This window comes from Nicotiana attenuata, unplaced genomic scaffold, assembly GCF_001879085.1.
Source record: "Nicotiana attenuata strain UT unplaced genomic scaffold, NIATTr2, whole genome shotgun sequence".
NCBI lineage: Eukaryota > Viridiplantae > Streptophyta > Magnoliopsida > Solanales > Solanaceae > Nicotiana > Nicotiana attenuata.
In genome coordinates, this window is record NW_017674121.1 from 81,648 (window position 1) to 98,225 (window position 16,578).

General features: G+C 37.4%; 1 long non-coding RNA gene across 1 annotated transcript; it reads right to left on the minus strand.

Annotated features, from left to right (window-relative positions):
- Positions 1–209: 209 nt before the first annotated feature.
- LOC109218041 lies at positions 210–3,905 on the minus strand. The gene is made up of 2 exons (XR_002066710.1): positions 3,548–3,905; positions 210–414 (listed from the first exon to the last, which is right to left on the minus strand). It is a non-coding gene; the product is annotated as an uncharacterized LOC109218041 (long non-coding RNA).
- Between the last annotated feature and the right edge of the window lie 12,673 nt (positions 3,906–16,578).

The following is a 16,578-nucleotide window of genomic DNA, read 5'->3' on the forward strand; positions in this document are numbered from 1 at the left end:
CACTAAAACTTCTATAGTTTCAGTGGCAACTCTCATCGCTACAATATCTTGAAATTTAGTGGCAACCTTGATTGCCATAAATACTAATTGCTTTTGTGACAAAGTTATGTCGCCACTAAAAATCTATTTTCCCAACAACTACAATGGCCAAAATTCAAACACATTTCTACCAAATTGCTATCAATATATAAAGCATCCAAAATTATTCAACAACCAATAAAACCATATCTCAAAGTCAAATATTATAACTACTTTCATGAGTACAAAGTTAGTTAAATATATACTACACAATACTTCATTGTTCATTATCATTGTACGCATATACATACGATAAAAAAGAAAAAGTAGAATATTAAGTGCCTTTCAATCTCCTCCTTGGTCAATGCCGCTTGTGCACGTTTAAGAAACCTTGCCCTGTTATTAAGGAAAAATTACACATAATTACTTTGACAATCTCATAATTTAAAGATAATAGCAAAAAGGGTGATCACACTTGATTTAACTATTTATATAAGCTATAACGAAAAGAAAGTTTGATATCAAAAAGGCTATATAGGAAAAGCTACCAATATCAAATACATTAACCGCTAGAAGTAGATCCAGAGGCACTGGAAATGTATACTAACTCTTAAGAGCAACTCTAAAAGTGAAACAGAGAGTGCCAGGTTTATTCACCCATTCATCAACCCAGCATTCAAGTCTTAGTGCCAGGTTTTTCTTTAACTACCAGAACCGACCAAGTGGAATAAGTTAATTCCTCTTAAAAATGTTATGGCAAACTAATCTTATCTATCATATTTATTGCTCCTTATTTATATGAACCATCAATTGACCCAAGGAAGAGTTCCAGTAAAGCTAACAACTAACCAAATTAAGCTAGTAAAGGGACGGATTCAAAAGAGGTAACAACATATAGAATCGTCAATACAAAGATGTCGTTTTCACTACTAGTGTATACCTAATTTATAAATATTCTTTGGAAAGGACTTTTATCAACATTTAACCGTCAAAAGAAAAACTTAGAGAGTGAGGAATATTTCCGGCACATAGAAGGTGAAGCGGAGACAAAATACCAGACATTTCTATTATGAGGCAAAAACAAACACGTTACGTAAAATTACCTATTTTTTAAAGTGTAGGTGTCTTAATTCCTCACATTGTCCAAATTCAGCAAGAAAACAAACCAAAGATGACCATCAGGTACTTCACATATATAAAGTAGTACAAAATCAAGCTTTTCGGAATCAACTACAACATTTGAAGTTGTATTTCGACTACATTTAAGTCAATAAAATAGACTATTCAAAATTGCAATATGATTTTTTTTAAACGACATATCAGAAATCAATGGATATAAATTCTCAATGTGTTAACTCTAGTTGTAAAGACTTGAAAATAACATACATATTATGCAAAAAGTGTCTTATTAAGACCTATAATTTTCACTAACAAGCAGTAACCAGTTTACCAAAGAAACTTTAAGATGAAAGTTCAGATATTAACACACACATGCCATCCTAACTAAGAACATGTTTAATAGAGTTTAGATGAAAACAGACCCATGAAGATTGCAGTTTTACTCATAGAACATGTTTCCAGATTTATACTACTACTCAAGTTTATGACATATTAAGGCATAACAGGAAGCTAATCATATTTCTTGAAGACCTGACTTAAAAAAAAAAAAAAGAAGAAGAAGATGTACTCCTCGTTTTAATCATCATTCAGTAAGTACCTTTTTATTTAGCTCTGCACCTAAATATAGGATAGAACACCTACTGGTGATGAGTTTTATGTATGCATGGGGATAGACTCCAAACAACACGTCAAAAATAGTACAAAAAAAAAGGAAAATCCCTTCAGGTCACTTAATTTGTCATATCCTAAATAAATTCCTAGAGGCATATTTTAATAGTAGCGAAGAAGAGCAGACCAAATCATGTTCTAGATTGGATTAAAAAAACATAGCTCGGCCTTATGCGTCCTTCAGACGAGTAATGTCCGTAGAATTATTATGATAATATTATTCCAAGTTATACACATGTTCGTGCATGGTATAGTAGAGAAAACAACATAATTTAGTTTTCTATCAAATTAGCTACTGATTCATGGTGTTTTACTAAAGCATAGTTTCTAAGTCATGGGTAAAAAAACTGAAATCAGATTTTCCAATACAAATAGAATCTTTAGGAACAACCATAAACCGCATTTGTACAGTCTCTTAAATGGAAAAGAACCAAAATACATATTAGCTAAAAGGAATAAGATTTTTTCCTATACAAATTGTATCTCTTAAATGGAATATGATTTTCCTAAGCCATGGTATTTATGGACATAATCAGAACTCAAATGGAGTTATGAATCAAAACGAAGATTAGCTTTGATGAAACACCCAAACAAAAGAACACCATTGTAGATTTCTGAAAAAAGAATTTATAATGTAAGCCAAATTTTCACTGCTCTTCTATGATTATAAGGGCAATTTATTAGTGTTGCATTCTAATAGTGAGAGTTACTGCCCCATAATACTTTTATTATAGATATTATATCTAGTACAGCTCCAACTTTAATCTAAAGAAGAACAAATATGAAATTCTTGACAACATGTTTTTCATTCATTGAGTACTCACTGAAAATGATTCATTAGGCATTGACATCCCAGCGAATCATGTTAAATGTACTAGTGTAACCAGTGAATCAATTTCCTTTTGTGTGGCATCCTAAAGGTAATACCAATAGTGAATCTTAGAAGCTCCACTTATACTCCCGTCTCCCTAAGGAAAGACAGTAAATATAATGAAATAATAAGATAAAAAAGGTAATTAACTTTGTAAAGCCTATGGCAATTTAGTATAAATGATCAAGCAATAAAACAACTATATCCAAAATTTGAACACCCCTATAATAAATAGAAGCAGAACCAAAGGCCCAATCATAGATTATAGAAGAAAATAAATAACTACAAATCTTATGAAACAACATCAATGAATCTTAACAAAAACTTGTGACATCTATACAATCAACAGAAAGACTCTTTCTATAAGAGCAGCAATATACGATTGACGGTGAAATTAGCATTCTACCCATAATGAAAATCACCACAATGAACATAGACTTGAGATACCAAACCGGCAATAAATCCAAAACATTTTGGGCATCCATAAATTATACTAATTGGGCAATAACATACAGACCCATCACTAGATCTGTCATCATCCCAATTTCATATCAAATTCCATGTGCTCATCCAAATCAAAAACTAAAATTGACATTAACCTAAAACTCAAGAGCAGAAGTTTCCAAGAATCTTCAAAGAAATCCAACTTCTCTGTTCACTAATACAATTTTACCAGATTTGAGAAAAAAATCCAAACAAAATATACAGTATTAAATATCAAGTTTCAGCAACAAAAGTTTCTTAACACACTCTAAAAATTCGAATTAATACAGGTATAAATAAGTAAGAACGTTGAGAAATAAACTAGAAAGTAAAATACCAAAAAGAAAATCTCCAAGTTGCGAACCTCAGAGGAAATGAGGAAAATACCTAAGTTCTAGGCGCACTGAAGACACGTAAGTTCTCTCCAAAGACAAATAGATTGCTTCCATCTTCTATTCCATCTCTCAACTCGAAATCTTCTTCAACATCCACGATTCGAGCTACATAGACAGAAGGTGGGATCTTAATGGCTCTCATGGAAACCAATAAGAATTTCAGGAGAAGGTGGTGAAGGGATTTGGGAAAATGGAGGGTTTTAAATCGCCATCAGAGTTCTAGGGTTTTGGCAGAAAGAGATGAACGATTTGGGTAAATGAGAAAAATAAAAAAAGGCAGGAAGCATTTACTTAAAATTATTGTTGTCTAATTTTACGATGAAAGAATTAGAGACGTCTCAATCGCCTCAATAGACCTTTTGTGGAAACTTTTGATTGGCCGCTACAAATAAAATTTTTATTTTAGGAGGAATTAAAGAATTAATGCAAATTAGAAGCAACTTTAATAAAGTTGCCACTAAAAATTTCCTTTTTGTAACGGCTAGAGTTGTCGCTGCTAAAGCTTTCACTATTTGTGGCGATATTTTTGAGTCGCCGCTAAAACCATACCAATAGCGGCAACTGAAGTGGTCGCTACTGAAGGTCGCCACAAAAAACCTAATTTCTTGTAGTGTATATGGAAGTTTTAAATTGATTAAGTCATTGAATATTTTTTTTAGGGATTGTGAGCACGTGATTTTTGCCCGACCCAAAATACTCCTACAGAATCTCACAATAGATTTTTGCAGGTCATTTTAATTCTGTAGATTTTTTTAGGAATATTTGTTCAAGTGTTTGCATTTTTGCATGCATTAAAGCATAGAAAATACCCCGAAAATATCAAAATTCCATGCATTGTATATTGGGTTGTGTGATCGTATTTTAGGATTAATTTGGTTAATTAATTATTATTAAAATAAAAATCACAAAAAATATCATTCATTTTACATTTTAGCCTCTAATGTTAAATTAGTAGTTTTCTCTTCTTTAATTTAGGATTAGCTAATTTTCGTAAATATTATAATTAGATAATTAGTTTACTTTTGCAAAATAGATTAATTTAGGATTTAATTTAGAATTTTTATTAATTAAAGAAAAGAGAAAACAAAGAGAAAAGAAATTGGAAAAAGGTTTGATTTGGTATTGAAATTGGGCCAAATCTGTACCCAAATCCGTCCAAACCCAGGCCCAATACCCAAATATACCCGGTCCAATCCCCTTAGTCACAAAACGACGCCGTTTTCTTGGGTTTTAATCCCAGCCTTTGATCGTTCCAGATCCAACGGCTGGGAACTGATCGCTTTTTTATATAAAAATGTCCGAACTCTCTGAAACCCTAGAGACCTCCCCCCTTCACTGCCGTCTCCGTCTCTCTAAACCAAACTCTAGACGCCCTGATACCCCACGCCGGCTCCGCCTCGCTCCGCCGCCCGGAAATCGCCTCACGGCGGCGGAGCTTCACCAAACAACCTCCAATTAATATCCCATAATCCTGAGCCCCTCCCAAATACAATCCCACTATCAATTTTCCCAAAATCACCGCCCAATTCCGTCAATTTTAGATCTGGAATACACACCCAAACCTTAAATCCTCCAAACACCGCCAAACTCACACCCTACAATCCCCTTCTCCTCCTCACCACAAATCACCAAATATTTCTGGTCAAAACCCCCTACAACTCCTTAAATTTTGGATCTAAGAAGTCCCAAGAGCACTGGGTCATGCATGTCATTCCTCGTCGTTCATGTCTGTTCGATTAGTTTTGAAATTCACCCAAACGTTTGTTCTTGATAAGAACAACCATTTGTGGTCGATTTTAAGCTGTTTTGAAGCCGAACGCGAAGTCTGTTCCGTTCTTCCCTTGTCTAACTAGGTATTACCCTTTGCCTTATTTCTTTATTTTATTCTAAAAGAAAATAAAAAAATATGTTGTTAGGGTTTATTTCATCTCTGTCTTCTCTTGTTTTGTTGATTAAGCAGTAACTTTAATTAAAATTGTTTAGGATAGATTCCTTAGGTTGTTTTCCTTTTCTTGCTGTTGCTCTTCTTATTCTTTTTCGTTTAGTTGCATGCTTTAGGTTATTTAGGCTATTTTGTGTTATTGTTACCTGTTTGATTTGAATGTCCCATGCTAGTCTCTTAGATTCAATCTGTTATGTAGTGTTTTGTTCTGGTTTAGGTTAGTTTGTCATTAGCCGTTTGAATTAGATTTCTGATTGTTAAAATCAAAGATTCATCATGAAATTGGGTCATTTTAGGTTTATTTTTAGTGTTCAGATCTGCAGAATTCAATCACATTGTCTAGTTTTTGCTGTTTGATTTTCGTTGGACTGCTCATTTGTGTTTACCCTAATTTGTAAATCAGTGGAAATTTTTAGGGGACTAATTGAACAAAAGGGAAACTTAAGGGGTTTGTTTGAAGGGTTGGTAAGCATGAAATAGGATAAGACCATGTTGGAAGGTTCTAGAATAGGGGCAGCTGGCCTCATTTGGTTAGCACAAAATGCTTAAGCCAATGAGAGACAACCAGCTGTCCAAGTTTGTTAAAAGATGCCTTTGTGGCTGAAGGGAATAATTCTGTGATTCTTTTTTAGCACATGGCATTTTGGATGCCTATTAATAGAGTCTCTCTTCACTCATTTTAGACTCAGAGATTTTTAGACCCTAAAAATACCCCAAAAAAGTTCAGCTCTATTATTTTCACTGGTAGCTACTCCCTCTTCTGATTTTCGCAAAAGTTAGAACAAAATTTCTGGGATATTTCTGGTCTTCTAAGTCGAGATATGGATTGAGTTTGAGGCTGTGTATTGTTGTTTCTGGTTGCTGATTTCATTTCTGTTTGTTGACTCCTGTTGTTTTCAGCTCCCTCACCTTATTTTGTGTTCTATAACCAGGTACCTCTTAAAGTTTGGGTGACCATGGGAATTGCAAGCATGCTATTAATATATGCAGAATGTTTTTAATGAAATCACGTTCATGTTCATTAAAGATGTGATTGTAATATGAATTATGTTCAAATTTCATGTTCCAGCTTTTTCCTATATGTTTCCTTTCAATTCTTTCCACTGTTTTGTAATCTTGTATTTAGCTTTGTTTTAGAATCCTGGATTTACTATGATAGTTTGTGATCTGGCTAAGGGTCCTCATGTTTGAGTACTCAAAAATAGTTTAGCTTCTGTGGTGTTGTTCAAAGTCCAGGGTGATGGATGTTATTGATAGCTCTTTTCTCGTTTATGTTCTAAAGGGTGTGAGATGCCATGCTGGTCATGGTGTCCCCTTTGGACTTTGACGTCCAAGTTCACCCTTTGTTTAAGAGAAATTCAATGGTTTAACTGCCAGATCATGATTCAGATCTTAGCTTAGAATTGCATTTATAGTGGAAAGAGTTACGTGACTGGTTTTATGTGATTAGTTAGTAGATTAAGGTAATTTAAGTTGGTATTGTATTACTAATATTGTTAATTAGCTAAAATCTCTAATATGGTTAGTCGGCAATCTTAATTTTCAGGATTTGTGCAATTGTTGTTAAGTGTATTCAAGAGGGTCAGTAGGCCTTAGTAGCAACTGGGCCGGGCGTTGGCCCAGATGGGTAGCCTGGTTAAAATCACCTCTGGTGTGATTTCTGGACCCTCTTCTCATTTCTTGGGCTCAATTTCGGGGCCCAAACAGTGCCAGTGTTGCTACTCGTTAAAAGCTTATGCTCGAATGGTTTAATGGGCTCTCTACTGGCCCAATTTGTCCTAGAATAATTAGATCCAACATGTCTGCCTGATTACCTTCAACAAATTTACCCATTATGATTTGTTAATATATAAGAAATAGTTTTTAATACTGAGGACTTATCTTCGAGAAGTTGGGCCTGTTATTAGCCCAATCAAAGCCGCTGAGGCCTCTTGCCTTTTGTCCTTGTTTCTGGGCTCAATTTCGAGCCCAATTTTTATTTTTCTCTTAAAGATCTTTAGACAATATTGGGCCTACTGCTGGCCTAGTTCTTCCAAAATATTTAAAGGCCTAATTTATCTTCCAACGCAAACTCACAATTGGTAGCCCTTTATAATTCCCAAACTTAGTTTAAAACATGAATATGTGTAGCTTGCTTTAGGCACGTTTAATATACCATCGTGGTTGTGTACACGTTCGAATTATGATCTTAAAAACAAAATCGGAGCATGCGTTTGCGCAACTTCGACTAAACTTTCTTAATAATAATTAAGCGTTATTAATTGTGGACACGTACGCGTGACATGATTTTTGACGCGCCAAACAAATTGGTATACGTACGCGTGACCTGTTTTAAGATAATTTCCTAATTAAAAGAGGTAAATGCACATAGGTTCTTAAATAAGTAATTAGATAATTTAATTAAGCCAAGTATGATTAAAGCGACCGTGCTAAACCACGGAACCCGAGAATGCCTAACACCTTCTCCCGGGTTAACAGAATTCCTTACCCGGATTTTTGTGTTTCGCGGACTGTAAAACAAAGTCAAACTTCCTCGATTCGAGATTTTAAACCGGTGACTTGGTACCATAAATTATCCCAAGTGGCGACTCTGATCTAATAAAATAATCCCGTTTTGATTATTATCACTTTAATTGGAAAAACTCCTTATATGCCCTTTCGGGGTAGAAAAAGGAGGTGTGACAGGGATAATTTCCTATGTGTTTCCTTACTGTGCAAGACAATTAAGGCATTTAGTGTAAAGAATAATTGCATTATTTTTAGCTACGTAATTATTTGTATTTTAATCAGAGTTTGCTCGAATTGCACTAAAAGGTCATGGTTGAATCATTGATTTGACTTTATTCCTTTTCCTTTTCTATGAAAATAATTACTACAATTTCTGGTAGTAATACTCTAATTGAAGGCTCTGGAAGAGCTACTATAACTCTGCCTAGGGGAACGATACTTATTATAGATAATGCAATGTTCTCCTCCAAGTCCAAGAGGAACTTGTTGAGTTTTAAAGATATCCACCGAAATGGATATCATATTGAGACAATAGATGAGAATAATCTTGAATATCTCATCGTTACCAAAAATGTTCTGGTCAGAAAAGGGTTATTAAAAAGTTTTCATCTTTATCTTGTGGCCTGTATTGGACAAGAATTAGTGCAATTGAGGCACATTCTATTGTAAACCAAAAGGTTTACTGATTCCAATACTTTTATACTTTGGCATGATCGATTGGGAAATCCTGGATCAATTATGATGAGACAAATTATAGAAAACTCAAATGGGCATCCATTAAAGAATTTAAAGATTCTTTTAAATAATGAATTTTCTTGCACTTCTTGTTATCAAGGCAAGTTAATTATTAGACCATCACCAACAAAGGTTGGGATTGAGTCCCCTGCGTTTTTGGAACGTATACAAGGGGACATTTGTGGACCTATTCACCCACCTAGTGGGTTGTTTAGATATTTTATGATCTTAATAGATGCATCTTCTAGATGGTCACAAATAATTCTATTACGAGCGCAATTCCCCGATAATCCAATTAAGTCTATTAGACTTGATAATGCTGCTAAGTTTTCATCCCAAGCATTTAATGATTATTGCTTATCAATTGGGATAAAAGTGAAACATCTTGTAGCTCATGTTCACACTCAAAATGGCCTTGCAGAGTCTTTGATTAAAGGTCTGCAATTGATAGCAAGATCGTTACTCGTAAAAATGAGGTTACCCACTTCTGTTTAGGGTCATGCCATTTTGCATGCAGCAATGCTAATTCGTCTCAGATTGACAAATTATCATAAATATTCCTCATTGCAATTAGTTTTGGGTCATGAACCTAATATATCCCATTTAAAAATTTTTGGATGCGCAGTATATGTGCTTGTAGCACCGCCATATCGCACCAAAATGGGTCCCCCAAGAAGGTTAGGAATATATTTTGGGTTTAAATTGCCCTCCATTATTCGCTACCTCGAAACATTAATGGGGGATTCGCTCACTGCTTGATTTGCAGACTGTCGATTAGATGAGACACTTTTCCCAAAATTAGGGGGAGAAATTGGTGAAACCAAACAGGAAATTTTGTGGAAAAATCCATCATTGTCTCATCTTGATCCACGTGCCTCTATTTGTGAAAAAGAGGTACAAAAGATTATTCATTTGCAGAGAATAGCAGATCAAATGCCAGACGCATTTGCGAATCTGAAAAGGATAACAAGATCACATATCCCTGCAGAGAATGTTCCAATCCGCATTGATGTCCCTGTTGGACAATCTTCTAGTGTTATAGCTAATGAGTCAAAAGCACGCCTAAAACGTGGCAGACCATTGGGTTCTAAGGATTGAAATCCTAGAAAAAGGAAATCAAATGATCAAGATGGAACTATGAAAGAGACTCATGAAGAAATCCACGATTTAACCAATCCTGAGATTCATGAAGAAATCATTGAGCCTGAGACTCAAGAAAATAAGGAACTATCAATAAATCCAATCGATGTTAAGACATATTTGAATCGATTGGATATAGTGGTGGATTATGTCTTTGCGTATAATGTTGCATCTAGCATTATGCAAGATAGTGAGGATCTTGAACCTCAATCTGTTGGAAAATGTCGACAAAGACTTGATTGGCCAAAATGGCAAGAAGCAATCCAGTCAGAGTTGAAATCACTTGCAAAACGTGACGTTTTTGGGCTTGTACTCCAAACACCTAATGGTGTTAAGCCTGTCGGCTATAAATGGGTCTTTGTACGCAAGAGGAATGAGAAAAATGAGGTACAAAGATATAAAGCACGCCTTGTTGCACAAGGATTTTCACAAAGGCATGTTGTCAATTATGAAGAGACATATTCACCCGTTATGGATGCTATAATGTTATGTTATCTCATTAGTTTTATTGTCCATGAAAAGCTTGACATGCATTTAATGGATGTGGTTACCGCCTACCTTTATGGCTCACTTGATAATGAGATATACATGAAAATTTTCGAGGGATTTAAAATGCATAACGCATATAATTCAAAGTCCCGGAAAACGTTTTCAATCAAATTGCAAAGATCTTTGTATGGTCTAAAACAATCAGGACAAATGTGGTATAATCATCTTAGTGAGTACTATTTATTAAAGGAAGGTTATATAAATGATGCCATTTGCCCATGTATTTTTATAAAGAAAATAACATCAGAATTTATTGTACTTGCCGTATATGTTGATGACATAAACCTTATTGGAACTCCTATAGAACTCCAAAAGGCAATTGATTATTTAAAGAAGGAATTCGAGATGAAAGATCTCGGAAAGACAAAATTATGTCTCGGTTTGCAAATTGAACATTTGGCAAATGGAATTTTCGTTCATCAATCTACCTACATAGAAAAGGTATTGAAATGATTTTACATGGATGGAGCACATCCATTAAGTACTTCGATGGTTGTTCAATCACTTGATGTGAATAAGGATTCATTCTGACCTCAAGAAAAGAATCAAGAGCTACATGGTCCCGACGTATCATATCTTAGGCAATTGGTGCACTAATGTATCTTGCTAACACTACAAGGCCTGCCATAACTTTTTCAGTTAATGTCTTAGCAAGACATAGCTCCGCTCCTACAAGGAGACATTGTAATAGAATCAAACACATATTGCGGTATCTAAAAGGGACTACAGATATGGGCTTAATTTATGGAAATAATTGCAGTCCCGATCTTGTTGGTTATGCCGATACCGGGTATTTATCCAACCCACACAAGGCTCGATCTCAAACAGGCTATGTGTTTACATGTGGAGGCACTGCCATATCTTGGCGATCGACTAAGCAATCAATCGTGGCTACTTCATCTAATCATGCTTGTCGCGCCCCCTTTTTTCCCTCTCCTCGCGGGGAGAAGTCTGGGTTCTGACATTTCATGGGGGTAATAACTTATTTCCTTTTGGGAATCTGGTTTTTGAATAGTCGCCACCTAACGGATTATGGTGCGTTAGGGCACCTAGAGCGATTAACTCTTAGACTAGTTTCCACTACCAGGGGTTTAGGGTAAGGGCTCGAAATAACCTTGAGGGGAAGGTGTTAGGCACCCCTCTCGGTCCACAATGGTGGGTCCCGGCCGAACTTATACTTATGAATTAGTCCTTTAAACAAATAAATAGTTTAGACACATACTTGAAAATAAAGGCATGTTTTAGGAATTTGTATGACTCAAATAAGGAGACAAAAAAGAAGAGATTTGAACAAGTGCATATATACAGAAAAAGTAAAGTTTAAACATCGGGAATTGGGAAAGAGGGGTCCTAGGTTGGTTAGCCTACACGATCACCCCACACAATGCCCGGTAATCACTCCTCAATGAGGGGCTACACGTGACATTAGCGCGTAGTCATCATATCCCTTTCTACCCAATTCCCTCCCCTTGGTCATAGCCTAAAGCGTTCTAGCAACCTTGAAAATGTCCTATGCGTGCACTACCCATCCCTTCTTTGTGGCCCTAGAGGTATTTAGGACCTCTATTTTTGGACAGTTCTAGACCACCCTAAGGTTTTAAAAGGATAAAAGTCTAGGCGTCAATCAAGAACACTTAGGACTGCATTTAAAGGGAACTAATTACAGGCTCACAGTCACCTCCACAAATATAGCAAGTAAATGCACGTCTTCAAACATCAGTCAGGTATTTTAAGAGAAAATCCTAGAACATGATATCTAGGTGAGCAGGGGTTATACAGTATTGGACTAGGACAAAGTGTCGAAATTCTATTTAGCTTGCCTACTGATTTAGACCTGTTAAATCTGAACAGTTTTAAATAACAAAGCACCGTTTCAAAGTTGCAGAATTTAAATCGCCCTATAGGCTTGCCTAAACACAGAACAGTGATGTCCTAAGAGCATGATATCTACATTGATGCAGTAAAACAGTGAACAGTTTTTAAACGGACACTTGAGATCCTATAGACATGCTTTCTAGTGGTAGTAAATTAAGGCATTGTTTGAAAACTCATTTAAAGAAGCGGAAAGTTGACTAAACCAATTCAAAATGAACTAACATGAATTAAACTGATTTGTTTAACTAAACTGATTTTAAGTCCTATAGGCATGATTTCTATTAGAACTGATTTTAACTCCTATAGGCATGACATCTAATTATTAAGAGCTGACTTAGATCCTTATAGGCATGATTTCTAAGGAAGCGAGTTTCAATACACGATGTAACAAAACATGATCTTCAATTACTTTACACCCTATAGGCATGATATCTAATTATAAGGCCATTTAGATCCTATAGGCATTGTTTCTAATATTGTAAAGCAAACATAGCAAACACGTTCGAATTAACATAATCCTATAGGCATGGTATCTACCCAATTTACCAAACATGATATGTAACTACCCAGCCCTTTTCACTAATCACCCCAATGTTGTTTACAAATAATTATTGCAGACCAGCTGAATAAATTGCATTAACAAATAAAGAAAAGAAGAAGTTAACTATAGGGAGCCTAAAGCAGGCCCAAATGACTTCCCAAGCCTCCAATAGCCTCAAATGCCAAAGTTCCATAGACAGTATCATGTCTAGGTGTGTCAGAGTTCCCTAAGGACCTCAAGGATCCGGGCAGTGCTCACACCTAGACCTTTTCCTCAAACAATAACGGATTTAGGTACAGTGTGGAAAGGCCAGCTCTGACATGCCAGAGTTCAGAGAGATCTCAAGGATCTCAAGGCAGTACACATGCCAGAGGGGCAGAACCTAATATTCTAAGAGCAAAGTGAAAGTGCTTGACACAGTTTCTTATGCTTGATTTTGAAAGTTTCGCACATGGCTTTCATCAGATCACTGTTGAGGTTGGCGGCATTATCAGTAAAAATAGACTCAGGAACTCCGAATCGACAAACAATACGGTCTTTGACAAAGCCTCTACCCATTTTGTGAAGTAATCAATGGCTACCAGAATAAACCTGTGTCCGTTTGAAGCAGTGGGCTCAATCGAACCAATGACATCCATTCCCCAGGCGGCGAATGGCCAAGGTGAGCTTGTTGCATTGAGCTCGTTTGGCGGCATTTTTATCATATCGGCATGCACCTGGCACTGAAAGCACTTGCGGACATATTGGATACAATATGTCTCCATGGTCATCCAAAAGTAACCGGCCCTGAGTATCTTCTTGGCTAAGATAAAGCCATTCATGTGCGGGCCGCATGTCCCAGCATGTATCTACTCAAGTAGCTTAGAAGCTTCTTTTGCGTCCACACATCTTAACAATCCTAAATCGGGGAGTTCTCCTATACATATTTCCTCCGCTGTGGAAGATGTGATTGGACAGTCTCCGGAGTATGCATTTCTGAGTGTGATTTGCATGCTCCGGATATTCTCCCTTTGATAAATACTCCTTGATGTCATGGAACCAAGGCTTTCCATCCGTTTCTTCTTCAACATGAACACAATATGCTGGCTGATTATGGATCTTCACCGGAATGGGATCAATATAATTCTTGTCTAGATGTTGTATCATAGATGACAAGGTGGCCAATGCGTCGGCAAACTCGTTATGAATTCTGGGCACATGTCGGAATTCTATCTTCGTGAACCTCTTTTTCAATTCCTTCACATGGTGCAGATATGGAAATATCTTGGAATTCTTGGTGGCCCACTCTCCTTGTACCTGGTGCACAAGCAAATCTGAATCACCGATTACCAGCAACTCCTGAATGTTCATGTCTACTACCATGTTGAGCCCTAGTATGCAGGCTTCATACTCTGCCATGTTGTTGGTGCAGGGAAATCTGACCAAGACTGCTCCGATGCCCACTCCTTTGAAATTTGCAGCTCCATTAAAGAACATCCTCCAACCGTCGTATGCTTCGGTATTGTCTTCTCCTACGAATGATATTTCTTCATCAGGAAAATATGTTTTCAAGGGTTCGTATGCTCCTCCCACCGGATTTTCAGCAAGGTGATCTGCCAATGCTTTTCCTTTGACCGCCTTTTGAGTTACGTAGACGATATCGAACTCACTTAATAGTATCTGCCATTTGGCCAACTTTGCAGTCGGCATGGGTTTCTGGAATATGTACTTCAGAAGGTCCATCCTGGATATGAGGTATGTAGTGTAGGCACAGAAGTAATGCCTCAATTTCTGAGCTGTCCAGGTCAAAGCACAACAAGTGTGTTCCAACAGAGAGTACCGTGCTTCGTAAGGTGTGAACTTCTTACTCAGGTAGTATATGGCTTGCTCCTTTCTCCCTATCTCGTCATGTTGTCCCAGAACACACCCGAAGGCTCCATCCAATACAGATAGATAGAGCAGCAAAGCTCGTCCTGGCTCTGGCGGGATCAGGACCGGTGGTGTGGACAGGTACCCCTTAATTTTGTCAAAAGCTTTCTGACAATCTTCGGTCCAGCATGTCTTGGCATCTTTCCTCAGCATCTTGAAGATGGGTTCACATATGACTGTGGACTGTGCTATGAAGCGACTGATATAATTGAGATGCCCTAGGAAGCTCATCACGTCCTTTTTGCTCCTAGGCGGCGATAACTCCTGAATAGCCTTGCTTTTGACGGATCTAGCTCCATCCCTCGACGGCTGACAATGAACCCCAATAACTTTCCTGCGGGAACCCCGAATGCACATTTGGCGGGGTTCAGTTTCAAGTTGTACCTCCTTAGTCTGTTGAAGAACTTTCTCAAGTCTGCTATGTGGTCTGCGACCCTCTTGTATTTGATAATGACGCCGTCCACGTACACCTCTATTTCCTTGTGTATCATATCATGGAATATGGTTGTCATGGCTCTCATGTAAGTAGCCCCAGCATTCTTCAGACCGAATGGCATCATCTTGTAACAGTATACACCCCAAGGTGTAATAAAAGCTGTCTTCTCTGCATCTTCTTCGTCCATCCAGATCTGGTGATAACCCGCGAAGCAATCTACAAAATATTGGAGTTCATGTTTGGCGCAATTATCGATCAGGATGTGTATGTTTGGTAGTGGAAAATCGTCCTTGGGACTTGCTCTGTTTAAATCCCGATAGTCAACACATACTCTGACTTTCCCATCTTTCTTCGGAACTGGTACAACATTGGCTAACCAAGTTGGGTACTCAACCACCCTGAGAACCTTGGCTTTGATCTGCTTGGTAACTTCCTCCTTGATTTTCAAGCTCATGTCTGGTTTGAACTTTCTGAGTTTCTGCTTTACCGGCGGACACATGGGATTAGTAGGTAACTTGTGAGCCACTATGGACGTGCTCAAACCTGTCATGTCATCGTATGACCATGCAAAAATGTCCTCATATTCTTTTAGGAAATGGATGTACTCTTCCTTCTCTATTGGTTATAAGTGAATGCTGATGCGAGTCTCTTTGACGGTCTCGGCGTCCCCCAAGTTTACTGCTTCGGTTTCGTCCAGATTGGACTTAGGCTTATTCTCAAAATTCTCAACCTCCCTGACAATTTCCTCGATATCTCGTCTTCTTCATCCGAATCACTATCCTCATGTTGCGTTGCCTCATTACATGTCACAGTCGCTGGTTCATCAGGAAAAGTAATAATAACGCTGTAGAAAGAAAAGTGTAGAAAATAGTAATGAATAATAAAGAGCAAATGCATTTGATTAAAATTAAACAACATCCAGGCTAGTACGGCTCGATGAATTGAGCATTTATTTTGAAACAAAACAAGTCTTTAAAAACAAAGTTACCGAAAATTTTAAATGCCTAGAATGGCTATAGAAATAAAATCTGCCAAGCTACCCAAGGACTCGACAGGCCCGGGATGGTGTGGCGGTTCAGTTCCTGAGAACAACTCCCTTCTTTACGCTCTGAATAGTGAGGCCTTCTTCCTCCTCCTCCTCCTCCTCCTCCTCCTCAATTATGGCACTGCAGTCCATGTCTTCATCCTCCAAGAACAAATTCTTCAACCCAGCTAGTGCTTCCTCTTCTGCAGTCCCCCATATTGTATCAGCTTGGTGAAAAGCTTGTTCCAAGCGTGGCACTGGTTGCTCGAGAAGGTAATACGGTCCGCGCCATGGAGGCGACCAATCATTGTATTCTTGCCATGTGTACTGATATTCGAGCCCAAAGGTGGTACCATGACTTTTCC